Genomic DNA, 16,966 nt, shown 5'->3' on the forward strand with positions numbered 1-16,966 from the left:
TTCTGGACTAGACTTCTTCTAAGCTATCTTTTATCTTTTCAATTCACCATCTTTAAGGCCCACGTCATTTTTACTGCTGAGATCCCAGTTTTGCAGGGACGGCCCACCGGTATTCCGGGTTCGCCTGGACTTATTTGTGTTCAGCACGGCTACACTCCCAGAAGCCAGGGTGGAGGCATTCAGAGGAGATGCAAACGGCACGGCACGGGGATTTTCACCGATCGACCGACGGGACGTGTGTAGACAATCCTCAACAGGTCCACAAGCTAGAGGGGCCCCCGCCAGAACCCCCTCCTGCCAGCGCCGCGTCCTCGTCAATCGCCCGCCGCGCCTCCGCTACACTGACATCTCTGCCGAAGTGTAAATGCCGCAGCTGTTTCCCCCGGTGTCGGTGTCTTTCAGAGCAAACCATTAACTTCCCATCTCAATCTTCTGAAAAATGCTTATGATTGACAAAACTTTATGAAACACTGGCAAATTGGAAGAAAATGAGCGCCGCTAACAAGGAAGAGCTAAGCAGCCTTCTGAGAGAAACCAGTCGTTGTGGGCTAACAGTGTAATTGGCTGGTTAAATACATTATAAACAGGTTCGGCGATACCCTCCCCCCCTCTCGTTTTTTCTTCCTTTCTTTCTGTGTCCCCCAAGACTTAAAGTTGTACAATTTCACGTCACGTGGCTTGGCAAGAGTTTTCCAACACCCCCCCGCCCCCAAATTTGACAACTTTCATTTTAAAAGGGATGCCGCATGAATATAGATTATAGGATAATGATGTTTTTTCAACACAGAGTGACAAAATTGCTGTGTCCTCATTAGCAATGAGTGGCTCTCTTAATCAGCTGATACCACATTAAAAATCGCCAAGCAGGCGGGGCATCTAGGTAAACGGAAAATAACTTGTTTATTTTTAATTGAGGTATCACTTACATACAGTAAACACACACATTTTAAGGTAGAGCGGTGACTGCTGATACAGCTGTGTACTGCTGTGATTGTCACTGAAATGGAAAGAAATCAGAACTTTTTAGAAGTAGAGTCGGAAGCTTTATTTTATAGTTTTTCAACTCCCCCCTCACACCCATGAGGTAGAAAATTCCTTTGTGAAGCACGCTCCTTTAAATCTTTGTAAAGAACCCACAATTCTGAGTCTAAAATAAGCCTTGTCCAGGAGACCTTATTTTTGAAGCAGCAGCTGGGTATATGAATAAAGGAAATGCAATGAGTATGATGACTATGGCGAAAATTCACTCTTTTCTTGGACTGGAGTTGAAGTCATATAAGAAGCACCCTTTTTAGTCTCTCTGTAACGGCTCCTGGAGCCCCAGTTCGAGGCCTGGGTTCTGAAATAGAACATTGCCGTCAGCAAGTCACTCAATGTTTATTCATTTTTATTGTGTCTGAAGCAGCGTGGCTGCTAAATGCCTGTATAGGGGCTAATTAAAATTGCTTTGAGACATCACATTTTTCAATTAAGATGCAATTCACTAAACGAATCAATAAGGTATTAGAAAATTTCAAAGGTGCCTTAAAATGCAATCGCACAACATTTAAGAAGCCATCGTTTGCTCAGAAGGACCAACAATCTTGATTTTTGAAGTGTCAGACAGCTGGACTGCGTATGATCTCCAAAAAGTGGGACGGTTTTGTCCACTCCCTTTGCAAGCCTGACTACATATTAAAGTCAATTAAAAGGCAGTATGGAAATACTCCTCGGAAGCTGCCCCCTCATTATTAATTCAGGGACAAAGAATCACATTCTTGATGCCAGCCTGGCATAATAAATACTGCCCCTGACATAAACACAAAGTGGGAATAGCTACCGTCAGGTTCTGTAAAAGGATCAGGTGGCATTAGAAAGGCGTGTTCTTTCTGATTTGCCAACGCACCTCTGCAGGTGCCAGATGTGGACATATGCCTCATCCAGACGCATTCTCCTCCGGACAGGAGCTCAGGGTGGGGAAGTGTTCATTAGGCAAGAGCTGCTGGGTGTCACTTAAAAAGAACAAGATTAGTATTGACTGTGGCAAGCAAAGGTCAGGGAGGGGTCTGCCATTCCCATGGCTGTTCTTTCCCATATGTACCTAATCATTCCAGGTCCCGATGAGTCCTTTGTGTGCGGAACGCCTGCTTTAAATGTTGTAATGCTTCAAGCCAAGGTTCATCTAAAAAAAAAATGTGCTTTGGAGGCTGTTCCAATTTTGCTGCTGTAAATTTATTATTTAAAGAAAATGCTGTGACACACAATATTTCAGTATCTTAAAAATGCAGGAGGCTAACACAGAGGGCAGAGACAGGAAGGGAAGGTGAGCAATCACCTTCATCAGCTGCTATTGGAGCCAGACTCCCCAGCGTGGTCAGAGATCGAAAGCGGTGGAGGCTCCAGAAATAACCAAGTGGATCAGAGGAGAAGGCCTTTTATCTGCATTGCCCTGCTCCCAGGGTGAGGTCTGCAGCCAGGGCCCTGGGAGGCAGGTGCGGCAGGACGAGGCCTGATCCAGAGACCTGTTCTCCTCTTGCGCTGCCAGCAACGGCAACCTGAGCCTCCGCTGCACCACCTCCTTCCAGGCTCCCTGCCCAGCAATGCACACCCAAGGCCCTCAGGTTCACTCTCACAGCCACCTCCCATCTTATCAGCCTCACAGAGTGGGTTCAGTTATAATCTCTGGTCACTTCCCAAATCCCCAAGGATTTAAAAATGAGTGCAGTCTGCTTGGGCCACGGCCTGGAGTGCTAGGGCATGCTTGCCCGGGGAAGACACACACAAGCCCTGGGGCATCCGTCCATCTGTTATGTCAGGCAGCCTGGGTTCCCGCCTTCCCAGCCCGGCGCTCGGGACAGTCCTCCTCTCCCTGTGCTTCAGGGGCCTCACCTGCAAAACCACAGACCCTGCCTCAAAATGAGCGCACAGGTCAACGATGTAATGCGTGCAACCTGCTTGGCACGGGCCTGCCACAAAGCAAGGACACTGTGTTTCAGCTCCTTCTCTTCCTCCAGGGCACCTCCCTGGCTCTCCCTTCCCTTCCACCTTCTTATTGCCCTACAGCCCCAATGGACTGTGGCCATCAAAACACCCCAGGGGACGGAGGTGGGTTTCTTTTGCCTAAATCCCAAGGCTTCTGACCTAGGAGGAATGCAGCTCTGTTCCTTTGTCTAGGATTCAGCATGTGACAATGCCAGGTTCCTATGGGCCCCACCTTGCAAGGGGCATCTTCCTCTTGTCCCCTGAAGCCACCTATGATGGAACACCTGGAATGGCACTGTGACATCCCAAGAACTGTCGCTTGACTGCAATCATTTGTTAGCCAGTGCATTAATTTCATTTTCATTGACTTAACAACTACTTACTAAAAGCTTCCTCCATGCCCTCAGCTTGCGCTCAGGCACTGTCTCTTGCTCTCCAGTTAACGCATCTGTGTCTGCCCCCAATAAGAAGAATAGGTGAGCGGCACTGCAGTTATTATCATCAGTTCCATCTCCACTGCTATTATGGGGAAGTTCCTCAATTACTTTGGCCAGTGACAGCTAAATGGAGTGAGGACGTGCCCTTCCTACCAAAGAAAGAAGCACCAGGTAGCTAGCTGTCTACGTAAAGAAGAGCACCGGCACAAAGGCTGTGATGATTTGTGATATACAGTTTCATGCTTCTACGATCCTTCTCTCTACCTGTCTTCCTCCACTCTTTCCTAAAACCCCCCAGTGCCCAGGAAAGCACACAGTAGAACCTCTCCCTACCCCCCCCACGGGGTGTGCCCCCGGCATGAGTGATCCCTCTGGTCGGCTGTTTCGGCGACGGTCAGTTTAGATGAAGTCAGTGTCTGTGAGGAACATAAGCTTCTGGATGGCTCCCGAAGATGTATCATCCAGGTGTGTCTCCTGTGTACACTCAGACAGACTAACACCTGGGAACCAGTGTGAGCCACCTAAGAACTACCGTCCGTGTCACTCCTATGTGCCGGAGAGCAGGAACGAGACATATATCATCCATGTTCATACCTAGCATGAACTTGTGAATGAGGCAATATCCCCATTTTAGAGATCAGGAGACTGAGCCTCATAAGGTGAGTTACCTTGAAGACTTTAGCTCACTCAGCTTTCAGAGCAGGATTGGGATTTGAGTGTAGCTCTATGTGAGTCTAACTTGCTGGTTTTCCTCTAGGACAACTCAGAAAATGTTGGGGGGGGGGTGGCGGCTATCTGCTGTTTGCCTGTATATTTCACAGTCAGTGGAGGTAAGGGCCACTTCAAGCGTGGATTTTTGGGGAACCAAGAACCCAAAATTAATTCTGCTGTTTCCATGAGATAGAGGAAGTCTTAAATTCTCAGCCTAGTGCTAAAGTTAATGGGCTGGATCATAAGGGAATTAGATAGATGAATAACAAAAATTTCAAAAAGAGCCTTCTCTTCAATATGTGGCATTACCCGTATTTTTACAGTAAAAAATATTCCCCTGCTTGAAAGTGTAAGTAAAATGCTCTGACATTTGAAAGTGTGATATCCAGAAGCTTCAAAGATCCTCCAGTGTTTTAACTACCTTCCTAACACATCTCGTTTCCACTTCATAGAGGAGGGAACTGAGGCAGCCAGGAGGAGAGTGGTAGATCCAGTTGGGGATCAACATGATCTTTCTGGGGCTCAGTCCACGCAGCAATGAATTGCTCTCCTCAGATGTCTTCACGCTGTCCGGCTTAATGGTGAGATTATGGGCCCCAGAATCAGTTCAGTGCTGGCTCCGATGCCAACTCCCCCTTATATCTACAGGACCTCGCTAAGCCCTGCCACCCTGGGGGACTTCAGTTTTTCCATCTGGAAGGCAGAAATGACATCGTTTACCTCATGAGCCTTTTGGGGCGATGGGGTTCGATAGCATTTATGAAAGTGGGTTTTGCCAAGTTTGGCACACGCTTCACGCTTCTAACAAATGCTGCTTTCACCTCTTTTCTTTGGATAGTACTTTTGACAAATAAAGTGAACCTTACCCCATTTCTCAGATTAGGATGCCCCGGCCACGGCTGCTGACAGCTTGTGTAGCTTTATGTCCAATAAAGAGACGCATGGAAGATTTGTCAGCCAGATGTGACAAGTGGGCTCCTTCCCTTTTCATTAGCTGGTGGCAGCCCATATATTGAAATTACAACCTGTCATCTCTCTTGATAAACCTTGCGCTATCCATCCTTGTAATTTTCTTAAATGAATATGCCATCTATAGGACATGTACCTGCCAATTTCAGAGATCAATACCATCCTTTTCAGTGGTCATTACAGGAACTTGCAATGCTCCCCCTCAAACAGATGCCCGAGCCAGAGGGAAGCCCTTTGTTCTATCCAGTGCAAACAGACCTCAGCAATTTTTGTTGGAAAATTCAACCATCTCAGAGAATCGACTTTCTCTAATGAGCAATTCTTAGTGGGAAGGATTCTATGCTCCAGGGGAATTTGAGTCAGTCATCTGTATGGTCATTAAATATTCTTTTATTTTTTTAAAGCACCTATAATGTGTCAGACATGGTACTAAGCCCAGTGCCTGGAGTCAGTACTAACTAGGATATACACACACATTCACATAAACACACATTCTGTACATTACATGCATCATATGCACATATAGGGGTGTGTGTGTGTGTGTGTGTGTGTGTGTGTATATATATATATATATATATATATATATATATATGATAGACCCACTGATTTGTGGAGATGACCAAATATATTATCTGTCAAAAGGAAGAGATAGCTACTATGCTAGGAAAATTTTGAAGAAAAGAGAAAATACCATTTCCACATTGGCTATCAGATATGACTTCACAGATTGTGAAGTCTGGACAGGATTTGGACAAATAAATGCATGTGAGGAATTAAAGGCTTTCAAAGAGGAAAAGCAGTGCGTGCACAGAACGTGGCGATGAAATGGCGGACAGATTGTGCGCAGTACAAACCGAGAGCAACGTCCTGTCTCACTCATCTTTTTTGTTCTGGTACCTCATGTCAGCACATAGTAGGTGATCATTAAAAGGTTTGTTCAATGAGAGTAGCTGTGGGTAGACTAAGCAAGGCTTTTCTATAATACCACAAGAGCTACAGGTCTGATCCTTGGGAAATCCAGGACAAGAAGGGGAAGTATAAATGCGGCCATAAATACGAATGTATCAGTCACATGCACGTCTCCCCTGTGCTGCAACGTGTGCCTGTCCAAGATCATAAATACCACGCTGATGGCTGACCTTAGAAATATATGGTATTTGAATAACAAAGATGACTTCATTCCGTTTAAAATATGGTCCAAAATTCATTCTTTTATGGTAGAGGGGAAACTGCCAAGAAGGTCTGCTTGCTTCTGACGGAAGAAGCTTGTTTCTGAGCTGGAACTCGGACTTGTGGAGCCTAATGGTTTGGAAGAGCTTACTTTTATTTCTGGCCAATTTTGAATGTGTAAAGGCCTCAGGGCTGAAAGAGGCTAAGATTCTCCAAGGCTGACCCCATACGGATTCATTAGGGAGCAGGCGGCAAATCCCTAAAACAACACCCATCTGATGCGATCTGGACGTACGTGGCTGGAGGCGGGGGTGAAGGGTGGAACACTCAAGGCTACTCGGCATTTGACCTACGTTCTCATAAAACTGTGCACTGGTGGCAACCTGATCTTTGGAGCTCGTCATGCCATTGTTAAGGCAAGGACTTAAAAAAAAAAGTTTTTTATTGATTTCAAAGAGACAGAGAGAGAGTGAGGGAGAAAGAGATAGAAACATCAATGATGAGAGTCATTGATCGGCTGCCTCCTGCAGGCCCATCATCCGGGGATGGGGCCCACAACCCAGGCATGTGCCCTGACCTGGAATTGAACCTCGATCTCCTGGACCCTAGGTCAATTCTCAACCACTGAGCCATGCTGGCTGGGCAGGAAAGGCAAGGAATTTGAAAGAAGGCATGATAAAGGGGGTTGAAAGCACCACGAAATGGAGGAAAAGGCCTTTCAGTAGGAAGTAGAAAGAAATCTGACTCAAACTAACCTGGGGGAGCGGGGGGAGAACACACTGACTTTCTCACAGGGTGAGAAAGCCTGAGGTTGGAGCCAGTCTCCAGTGACTTCAAGAATATTGTCATCTCCCTCTCTTTCCCCTCATGTCTCTTTCCCTTCTTTCTCTCCCTTTCTCCAGGTCTTATCTTTGATTCTCTCAGCAGGTTGCCCACTGGTAGGCATCCCCCGTGTAGCTGGCAAAGAGCGGAGCAGGCATCCAGTCACACGTCGCTTATCCGTGGGGATAGGTTCTGAGAAATGTGTTGTTAGGCAAGTCCGTCGTGTGCACATCATAGAATTACTCGCACACACCCGGACGGTGTAGCCCACTGCACAGCTAGGCCGTATGGTAGAGCCTATCGCTCCTTGGCTATAAGCCCGTACAGCATGTTATTGAACTGAATACTACAGGCAATTATAAGACAATGGTAAGTATTTGTGGCTCTAAACATATCTACACATAGAAAAGGTACAGTGAAAATATGGTATAGGGTATTTTCTACGACTGGCAGGGTGGTGGGTCTGTTCCCCCAGCATCCCCAGAAACACGCGAGCCATGCATTGTGTTATGATGTTACAACAACTGTGATGTCACTGGGCAACGGGAATTTTTCAACTCCATGATAATCTTACGACACCACTATTGTAGATTTGTTCCGCCGCTGAGCAAATTGCATTATGTGGCACGAGACTATATTCTGCCCCGGGCTCACATTACTTAACTTTCTGAGCCTGGAGGACATAGGGAGCTTACTTAGTCAGTACACAATCCTGGCTGGTGACAGAATCACCACTGTGCAGTCGCTGTGGCCAGAAGGATGGGGGGTACCCTGAGTGACCAGGCCTGGGTCACACGTCCACACTCGGGGACAGGATACTGTGCGTGTCAGCCAGAGCGGAGTTCCATTAAATGGGGGGGGGGGGGGGCAGGTTCCAAAGAAGGGTATCCAGAGTGGGAGGAGCCTGCTGTTTTAGAAATGGGGGGGAAATCACTTTTTCTAAATAAATTCATTAATTCAGAGTCTTTGAGGAGTCGAAAAGATTTGGTGGGGGTAGCATTACAGAAACAGAGAAAGGAAAGCAAATCTCTGGGCACATCCGCAGTGTTCCAGCACGTGGCGGAACGGCCTAACACGCCCACAGAGCCAAGCTAAGGCCTTCTGAAATGCTGCGGCCCACCCTCACAATCATTTTCTTTAAAGCTAAGCGCGATGGCTTCGGCTTCTGCTACGGGCAGAGTCGTGTGTTCATCACATACACGATTCTGATGATGACTTTGTTGGTTTTGTTTTTGGTTGGATGCCTAGCTCTTAGTGGGGACAGTCCTAACACCGAGCTTCAGCTCTATCCAGAGCCTGTCGAGCCTTTCTATACTACCCTCCCAGGCAGTCCTCGCACCAAGCAGAGGCGATTATCATGTCTTCGTTCGGCGGAGGAAGCTAAAACACAAAGATATTCTTGTACAAAGTCAAACGGTGACCGGGGGAAAGCCTGTTTTTGCTACAGTGTCACAGAACAACTAACCGGAGCCATCAGCAGTAACGCACAGTCACCATACGTCCTTCCAACACGGTGAGCACGATCGGCCTAGGAAGATACGACACTTTAGGACGCAAAGGAGCGGGCGAAAACTGCGGCTGGCTTGGAAGGCTGCATAAGGCACCCGGATGAGCAGGAAAAAAGGGGGGCGGCTCCCCGGGGACGCCCTTGCAGAGACGGGGGGTTCCGAAGGAGCCGGCACTTCCACTGTGAGCCTGGCCCCCAGGGTGCAAGAGAAGTGCCCATGAAAGGGGTGAGTGGATGATGAATGAACGAATGAATGAATGTATTCATTCAGCATTTTTTTACTTATAAACCTTCATTATTAATTCACATGATGTATTATGTCTGCTCGAGTCTTTGAGGAGTTCAACAAATCAATATGTTCCCCATCTCATTCCCACAAAGCTTTCCACAAGAATGAAGCTGGGAGGGAGCGGGGGGGGGGGTTCCCTGCCCTTTTCCCTCTCACGCTCACCCCTAGATAGCTCTTCCTGAGGGGCTGTAAATATCTGCCTATGCACTGAAATCCTGGTGTCTGACAAAGAAAACCTTTCTATAAATTATAATTTAGATCTTTTTTTTAATATAGGGCAGCCGGGATGATGCTTTGTGGTGGCTGCTTAATTTGGAGGGCATTATTTTTAGACCTGCAAAGGACCAGTGGCATGAAAACAATTAGGATCTTTTGTCAAGTTAATTAAATTTTACTAAGTGTAGTAATCTCAGTGGGCTTCGTACGGCAGAGGTAAAACTAATTAAAACGCAAATTCTTTCTAGTCTAATAAGGAGGTCTAACTCGGGTAGCTGAGGAATGTTGTGCATACTGAAAGATATTCAAAACTAATTTATAACGAGATGAGGGCAGACCCTTAAACGGCTCGGTTCTGGGGAAGGCTCACTTGAGAATGCCAATAAGCCTGGTAAATTGGAGGCGGCCACTTAATGGAAGGCAGGCAGGTTGGCGGGACTTGCTGGGCTCAGGAGAAAAACGGGCCCAGTGTAGACAAGTTAGGGTGGGGAAGCCGGTGAAAGTGAGGGATCCAGGTTTTTCCGAAAAACGCAATTTTCTCCCCAGGTTCCTTCTCTTCATTAAATTCTCCCAGGGCAGGCAATTGCTTTTCCTGCAGTAGTCTTTTCTTGGAAAGCTACGTGGCGTGAGAATGCTTAGTTCACAAGGGGCCAAATCCGCAGTTAATCCACACCAAGTCTTCTATGAGCATCACAGGGCATTTTTTAAGATGAGGCCACTGAAAGGTTAAAACACGCACCCTGTTCTTGAAACCAGCGGACGATTAAGACGGCGATCCGAAATGGCTCGCCCTCGGCCCCTTCTCTGGAACCCACGGACGCACATTGGGAGCTGAGAAGTCGGAAATGATTGCCGAGTCCCAACGGGCAGCCTTTGCACACACCCGGGCACACTTCAGCTGACAGGCCATTACCCGCGCAGTGAGCGCAACAGGCCCCAGCCCGCTGACATTTTCCTCGACTCTCTGTGTCATTTCACACCCTGGCGCCTGGCTCCGGACCCGACAGCCCACGCATTCTGGCACGTCCTGCCGACACCCTTCCCATCGCCACATCGAGTGACTTTTCATCGTCGCTACTACCTTCAGCCGGACGGGGTCCTCTGTCACACCGGCCACCCCGTCCCCGCTGACACGCGGCTTTGCTTAGATCGGAGAGGCCCTTACAAACGCAGCAGCCGTGAAGCCCCTTCCTGGCAAGGGGGCTCCTTGCCCGGCCTTCGGCAGCAGGGCCAACAGGGTTCTGCGTGGCAATGGCAGGCGGGGGTCATCACATGCGAATACCTACAGCACACCGGGTGCTTCCCATCCTCTGTTACTTCAGCCTTTGCACTCTGTAAGTACCGCCTGCGGATTGGAGAGCTTTCAGAAAGAACAGGAAAGTGCCCGTGGCGTTTAATCAACCCACAGCTTCGTCATTTTCTTCTCTCCTCCTTTCTAGTATCCCCCCACGGTCTTAATGCAACACATGCATCTCTGGTCACCTCCGTCCTGTAACACGGCAACCTGAGCCCTAACGCGTCACTAGCAGCATTATCGTAAGCAGTTCACTAAAGAGGGAAGGCCATGCACGTCTTGGTTTGGCACCTCTGGTTTTAAGTCCCACATTCACCCCCCTACGTAATGTTAGGCAAGGCCTTCTATATTGGTTTGTTTTTTAAGTCCAGGTTCCTTGTCTGCAAAACAGGGGTGACAATGACTCTATCACGAACTTGATAATAGGATGAAGCAGGCTAATGTTTAAAGCTCAGCTAGCTGTTGCTTTTGTTTCTGGTGTTATATTATTTTAACTTCACAAATGCAGTGTACAATCACCACGCACGAGAATTAACTCAAAATGGGTTAAAGACTTGAACGTAAGACCTGAAACCATAAACGTCCTAGAAGAAAACATAGGCAGTGAGCTTCTTGACATGGGCCTCGGCAATGACTGTTTGGACCTGGCAACAAAAGCAAAAATCACGAAGTGGGGCTACATCTTAATCTAAAAAGTTTCTGCACAGCAAAGGAAACCATCACAAAATGAAAAAGCAGCCTCCTGAATGGGAGAAAATATTTGCAAATCCAAATATCTGAGAAGAGGTTAATATCCCAAACACAGAAAGGAATCACACAACTTAATAGCAAAAAATAAAAATAAATAAAAATAAATCAATCTGATTTAAAAATGGGCAGAGTATATGAATAAACATTTTTCCAAAGAAGACATACAGATGGCCAACTGGTACATGAAAAGATGGTCAACATCATTAATCATCAGGGAAATACAAATCAAAAGGAAAACAAGGAGCTATTACCTCCCACTTGTTAGAATGGCTATTATCACAAAAAGAAGAGATATAAGGGTTTGCCAGAATGTGGAGAAAAGGGAGCCCTCGTGCACTGTCGGTGGAGATGTAAACTGTGCATCCACTACGGAAAACAGTGTGGAGGTTCCTCAGAAAATTAAAAAATAGAACTACCATATGATCCAGCAATTTACTTCCAGGTTATTTGTCCTAAGAAAATGAAAACACTAATTTGAAAAGATAGATAGACGCCCTACCTTGTTCCTTGCAGCATTATTTACAATGGCCAAGATACAGAAACGACCATCAATACGTGAATGGATAAATTGTGATATATACATACAATGGAATATTATCCAGACATAAAAAATGAAATCTTGCCATTTGTGACAACATGGATGGATCCTGAGGGCATTGTGCTAAACGAAACACATCATACAGAGAAAGAAGGCAAATACCATACGATCTCACTTATATGTAGAATCTTAAAAAACAAACAGCAGCAACCAAAAACCAAGCTCACGGACGCAGAAAACAGACGGCTGGTTGTCAGAGGTGGGGTGGGTGGGTAGGGGGTGGCTGAAATGGGTGAGGGGAGTCAAAAGGTATCAACTTCCAGCTATAAAGTAAGTCATGGGGCTGTAATGTACACATAGTGACTATAGTTAACAATACCGTGTTACATATTTGAAAGTTGCTAATCGAGTAATCCGAAAAGTTCTCATCACAAGAAAAAATTCTGTAACTAAGTTTGATGACCAGTGTCAACCAGACTTATTGTGGGGATCATGTCACAATGTGTACTAATATCGAATCATTACGTTATACAGCTGAAACTAATACAATGTTGATATTCCATAATTTACTTCATACCTATTATTAAACGTTTAGTTTCTTCTTTAGTTTCCTAATATCAATAATTCTAGAATGAACATCTTCAGATCTTTATTAATGTAATTTTCTGCACACAGGCGCACAAGGTATTCCCTGGAAACTCTGTACCACTTGCTACTCTTGCCGGCTGTGGACGACAGGTAGTCTCTCTGTTCCCCCCTGTCTGCCTTGGTGCCGCAGCAGGAAGACGGGGGGCTGCTCTAGCACCATATCCATGGGTAAAGCACCACTGAAGGCTTCTGCCCGAGCCTAAAAAACCTCCCCCGCAGCCAGGGTGGACTCTCCCTTTTGAGGAAACTCCACATTTGCAAGATTCTACAAGCAGCCCTGGTGAACTGCTCCCAGGCCTTCAATGCTGAGTCTCTCTCTTCACTAAGTGCTGACTCCAGAAAAAGGACACCCGCCTGTGTAAAGCCAGGCCTAGAGGTATGTGCAGATGAACAGAGACATTTCAGTTCATTTGCGGTGCGGCCAAGAAGGAGGCAGCCGAGGAGACGGGACACGCCACTGCTGAAAATACGAGGTCAAATGCTTTGTACCGCGTCCTGGGTCCTCTAGTCACCGGACATCACTACGATGCGACATCCCGAGGACAACCCTTGTCTCCGGGAATACAAGACAGAAACCAGAAGCGTTTTCCTGTGCAAAGCCCGCTGTGTGACTGGGTGCGGCCCACAGGGACAGGCTCAGCAAGGACACTCTAAGGCAAGGAGAGAGATGGTGGGGAGACACGGGACACACAGAGGAGAGGTAAGAAAAGTGATGGGATCGCAACGCTTCTCTCTTGAGCTGGGCCTTTCATACTGGGCATCGAGTCACCAAGGAGAGCGGGAAGCCCAGCGCTGGGAACTGGGGGACAGGCCGTGCTGGGGACTGCATCGCCTGCCGTCTGTGTCTGCGCTGGCTACGGTCTGGACGAGCTGGGATGGGAAATGAAGCTGAACAGATAGAAGGCATGCCGTCGAGAGGGCTCAAACGCCATTCTAAAAAGATCTGGATTCTGTCAGCGATGTGTTGGGGGACCCCTGCAGATTTTGATGGGATTTGCTCTGTCAATCAACGGCTTTATTTATGGAGGTATTCCTCTGAGCCGTGGTGACTGTAGCGAAGCTAAGGGCCTCAGTGCATTCATCTAAAATTAAGGGGAGCGGTGAGGCTGCCTGCCCTAGCACATCTTTTGGTGGGAAAATCATGTGACTTACTCTAAAATAAGTGAAAGCAAAGCTAAGTATAGGTAAGATTTCCTTCTGAGAGTGTTACACAAAGGGGAGGTTCCCGTGGGGACAGCCATCAGAGGCTTTTAATAATTGCAGGGCAATAAGCTAATTACTGTGTTTTATCTTCTTTCTTCATAGAACTCCTAACTGAATGTGTCAACTTGAAAAGTTAATTTAGGGCCACGAACAAACAAAACCACCAGCCCCTGGAAGGAAGCTGATAAAAGAACCATGGTAGGGTCCTCAAACTCTGTGGGTTAACTCTGCTTTCCTTCCCTCAAACCCAACGTACCTTTATTTGGGCTCAGGTGTGCTGAGGTTACTACAGAAACCAGTGTGGAGAAACCCTATTTAGAGGCAGAGTTTTAACACAGTGTCCAATTCTATGATGCAAAAGTTCTAATTCTAACTCTGCAACTTAGGTAATTCACTTGGCCCGAGACTCAGTTTCTCCCTTTGGATTTGATGGATTGGATTCCAATTCTAGTGTCCAATACTGGACTCATTAGCTGCTTGCTGCCTTTCTAATCCTGGGGGCATGGATGAGTGTAGTTATTTGACATTCTATTGCTTTAATGCCTCTTTTTATAGCAAATACTTTATAGCATTTCCTTTATTATCCTAAAATGAAATTCATAGATAATATAAACTCTCTACCTACATAATTTTAATAAAATCAATGCAATGCCCTAATTGTAATACAGACAAGAAATTAAAGAAAGTAGATGATAATAAAGTAATAATTACTTGCCATGAGTTAAATAGTGATGTTATAATACTAAAAACTATTTTCCATAAGTTATGTCTGGCGGGACATTATAAGAAGATATAATGAAGTAGTAAGATCCCTACATCCATGCGCAAAATCACCATGGCTAACAATGCACACTAAAATAGGTGTATTAAACAGGAAGCACATGTACTAACAGTAGTAATCCTGTGGCTGATATGATTGTCCAACAGGTAAATAATTCTTCGTAAGATTTTTAAAAATTCCACCTTTCCCTATTCTCACAGAACTTCTATTCCTGAAAAATTCAGCATTTTTAAGCAATGAGATCAATTCCAGATATGCATATGTAAAATGGACTTGAATCTAGATATATATGATTATAAAGAACTTGTTAGGAGAAACTGTTAGAAGAACTTGGCTGACTCTGATAACGCTGAGACAGCAGGCATTTATAATTCGTTTATACCTTAGAGGCAGTCTTGAACAGTGGGTAAGAACATTCATTTCAGAGTTAGGTAGCCTGGGATCAAATCCCTGCTCTGTCACTTACAAGCCAAGTATCGTAACTTCTCTGTGACTCAGTTTCTCCATCTGTAAAGCGAGAGTTCCTATCTCATAGGGTTATGTTGCAGCTCAAGTGAGTTAATTCACATAAAGAGCTTAGAACAGTGTTACAAATCAGGGGTCAATGTGAGTTACTGAGTGTTAGCATCGGTAGGGACTTTACAAATGCCATCTCACTAGTCCTTAGCAGCGGCCAAGAGCACTGTAGCCTCTCTGACACTCAAATCAAAGCCCAGGGAGGTTCTGCAATCTTCTCAAGGTCACACAGCTAATCGATGGAAGATCTGTGTGACTCCCAGTCCTTGTTCTTTCCAAATGCTCCATTCCTTTTCTCAGATGTTTCCAAAGTTCTTCTCGTATTAAAAACAAAACTCTTCCCCTTACCCACTCTCCAGATAAGCTCTATTCTTTCTGCCAAATCATATACCTATCTTTTTCATGGCAAGGTGGGTTATCATAGGAAGCCCCGGGTTTTTGTGCCTTATGGCTATTTTCTATTCTGCTGGGTAAAAGAACAAACTGACAATAGGTGAGTTTATTCATTCAAACCAGAAATAGATTCCTGCCCTAAAAAATGTATAGATATAGGATAAAAAACACAGTCTATCACCTAGGCCTTTCTTTTGCTCTTTGGTGCCAAATGCTTGAAGATATTGAAGCATCTATATGCTCAACAATAAGAAATTATCTGGAAAAAGCCCCCGACCTTTTTTTTTTTTTTTTTTTTTTACTTTCTACTCAGGTGCTACAGGAACATGTGGACACACTCAGGTCTTTAGATAAGTTAAAGCCTTCACCTTCATCTGAAGGTCATGTTGCACATGGAGCTTGGCTACGTCCATCCCAGAGCATGGGAGTCACTACATTTTGGTTGCCCGAAGAAACGGTCTCCATCCATCCTTCCCCCACCCCCAAGAAGAGCGGGAACGTATCCACCACCAGATTAAAACCAGCATCAATCTGAATCTTTGCTCTACTTCACTGTAAGTTCTGTGAATATTAATGGAATGCCTTTGTTGGATGGTTGGCTGTTTAAATTCATCTGCCATTCTTTGCATGGAGTCACCTGGGCAGTGAATGCTGAGCATGTGCCCACTCAAATAGGGGCCAGGCGTAGGTCAAAGGCATGCAGGCAGTGTGTGTGCCTAAAGGTCAGACTTGTCATATCCAGGAAAGATGGAAAAGCACTGCCGTAGATTTTAAGTGACACAGAGGCAGCTGATTTTTTCATTCTTATTTGATAACCTTCCAGTCCCGGGGCTAACAGCCCCCTGCCTATGGCGCTTCACCTAATGCCCTACACTCGCTACCAGTGCAGTCCGGGTGGCTCTCGTGGGATCCATAACTGCAACTACCCCAGGCAGGCACTGTGCAGCTATAGACCAGTTTCCTAACCTCTCTGGGCCTCTGCTTCCTCATTTGTAACATGGGAGTAATAATGGTACTTACCTTGCGGGGATGTTTGAGGTTTAAATGAGTTCCTAGCAGTCAAGGTCTTGGAAAAGTCCCTGGACCGGCATAAACACTGAGTTCCCAATTATTATTTTCAGAGGGAGTTGGGCCAATGAAACCACTTCACAGAGAACATTAAAAAAAAAAAAGTGATTTCAAAACAATGTCAAGATCAGAAGGATTAAAAATATCTACTTGTTAAGTCCAACTATCAAAATTAGCTTGCCCGCTGCCAAGATACCTTTTGAGACAAAGATTATGGTCATAGGAGCAGGCTGGGTTGGAATCCAAGCTTGGCCATTTGCTGGTTGATTTTTTTGGAGGAAATTCCTGAACTCTGAACCTATTTTCTCTTCTAATATGAGAACAATAACACTTGCTAATGATATAATATTTCAATAAGAATTAATGAAGTAAAATACAAGTGTTTAATAAATAGTCATTTAAATGAAGGACTTGGGTCAGGCTTTTTAACCACTTTTCTCATCACTCCTCGAGGTAAAGGTTGTATGTTTTTCCATATGTCATTCCCAGAGAGTAGCTGTCCTTTCCTCCAGCTGTACCTTGGCACACAGGTCCCCCCAGAACGCCTTTCCCCGTGCTCCGTGCCCAGCGCAGCCCACGCCCTGTTTAGGGCTGTAGTTTGTTTTGAGAGAATGGAGAAGCAGAGCTATGGAGAGAGCCCCGCTCTTCAGTCAGCCACAGGCAATTATAACCTTGAGAACAGAGCAGGCAGAG

This window comes from Miniopterus natalensis, chromosome 18 (assembly GCF_054644295.1).
Source record: "Miniopterus natalensis isolate mMinNat1 chromosome 18, mMinNat1.hap1, whole genome shotgun sequence".
Classification (NCBI taxonomy): Eukaryota; Metazoa; Chordata; class Mammalia; order Chiroptera; family Miniopteridae; genus Miniopterus; species Miniopterus natalensis.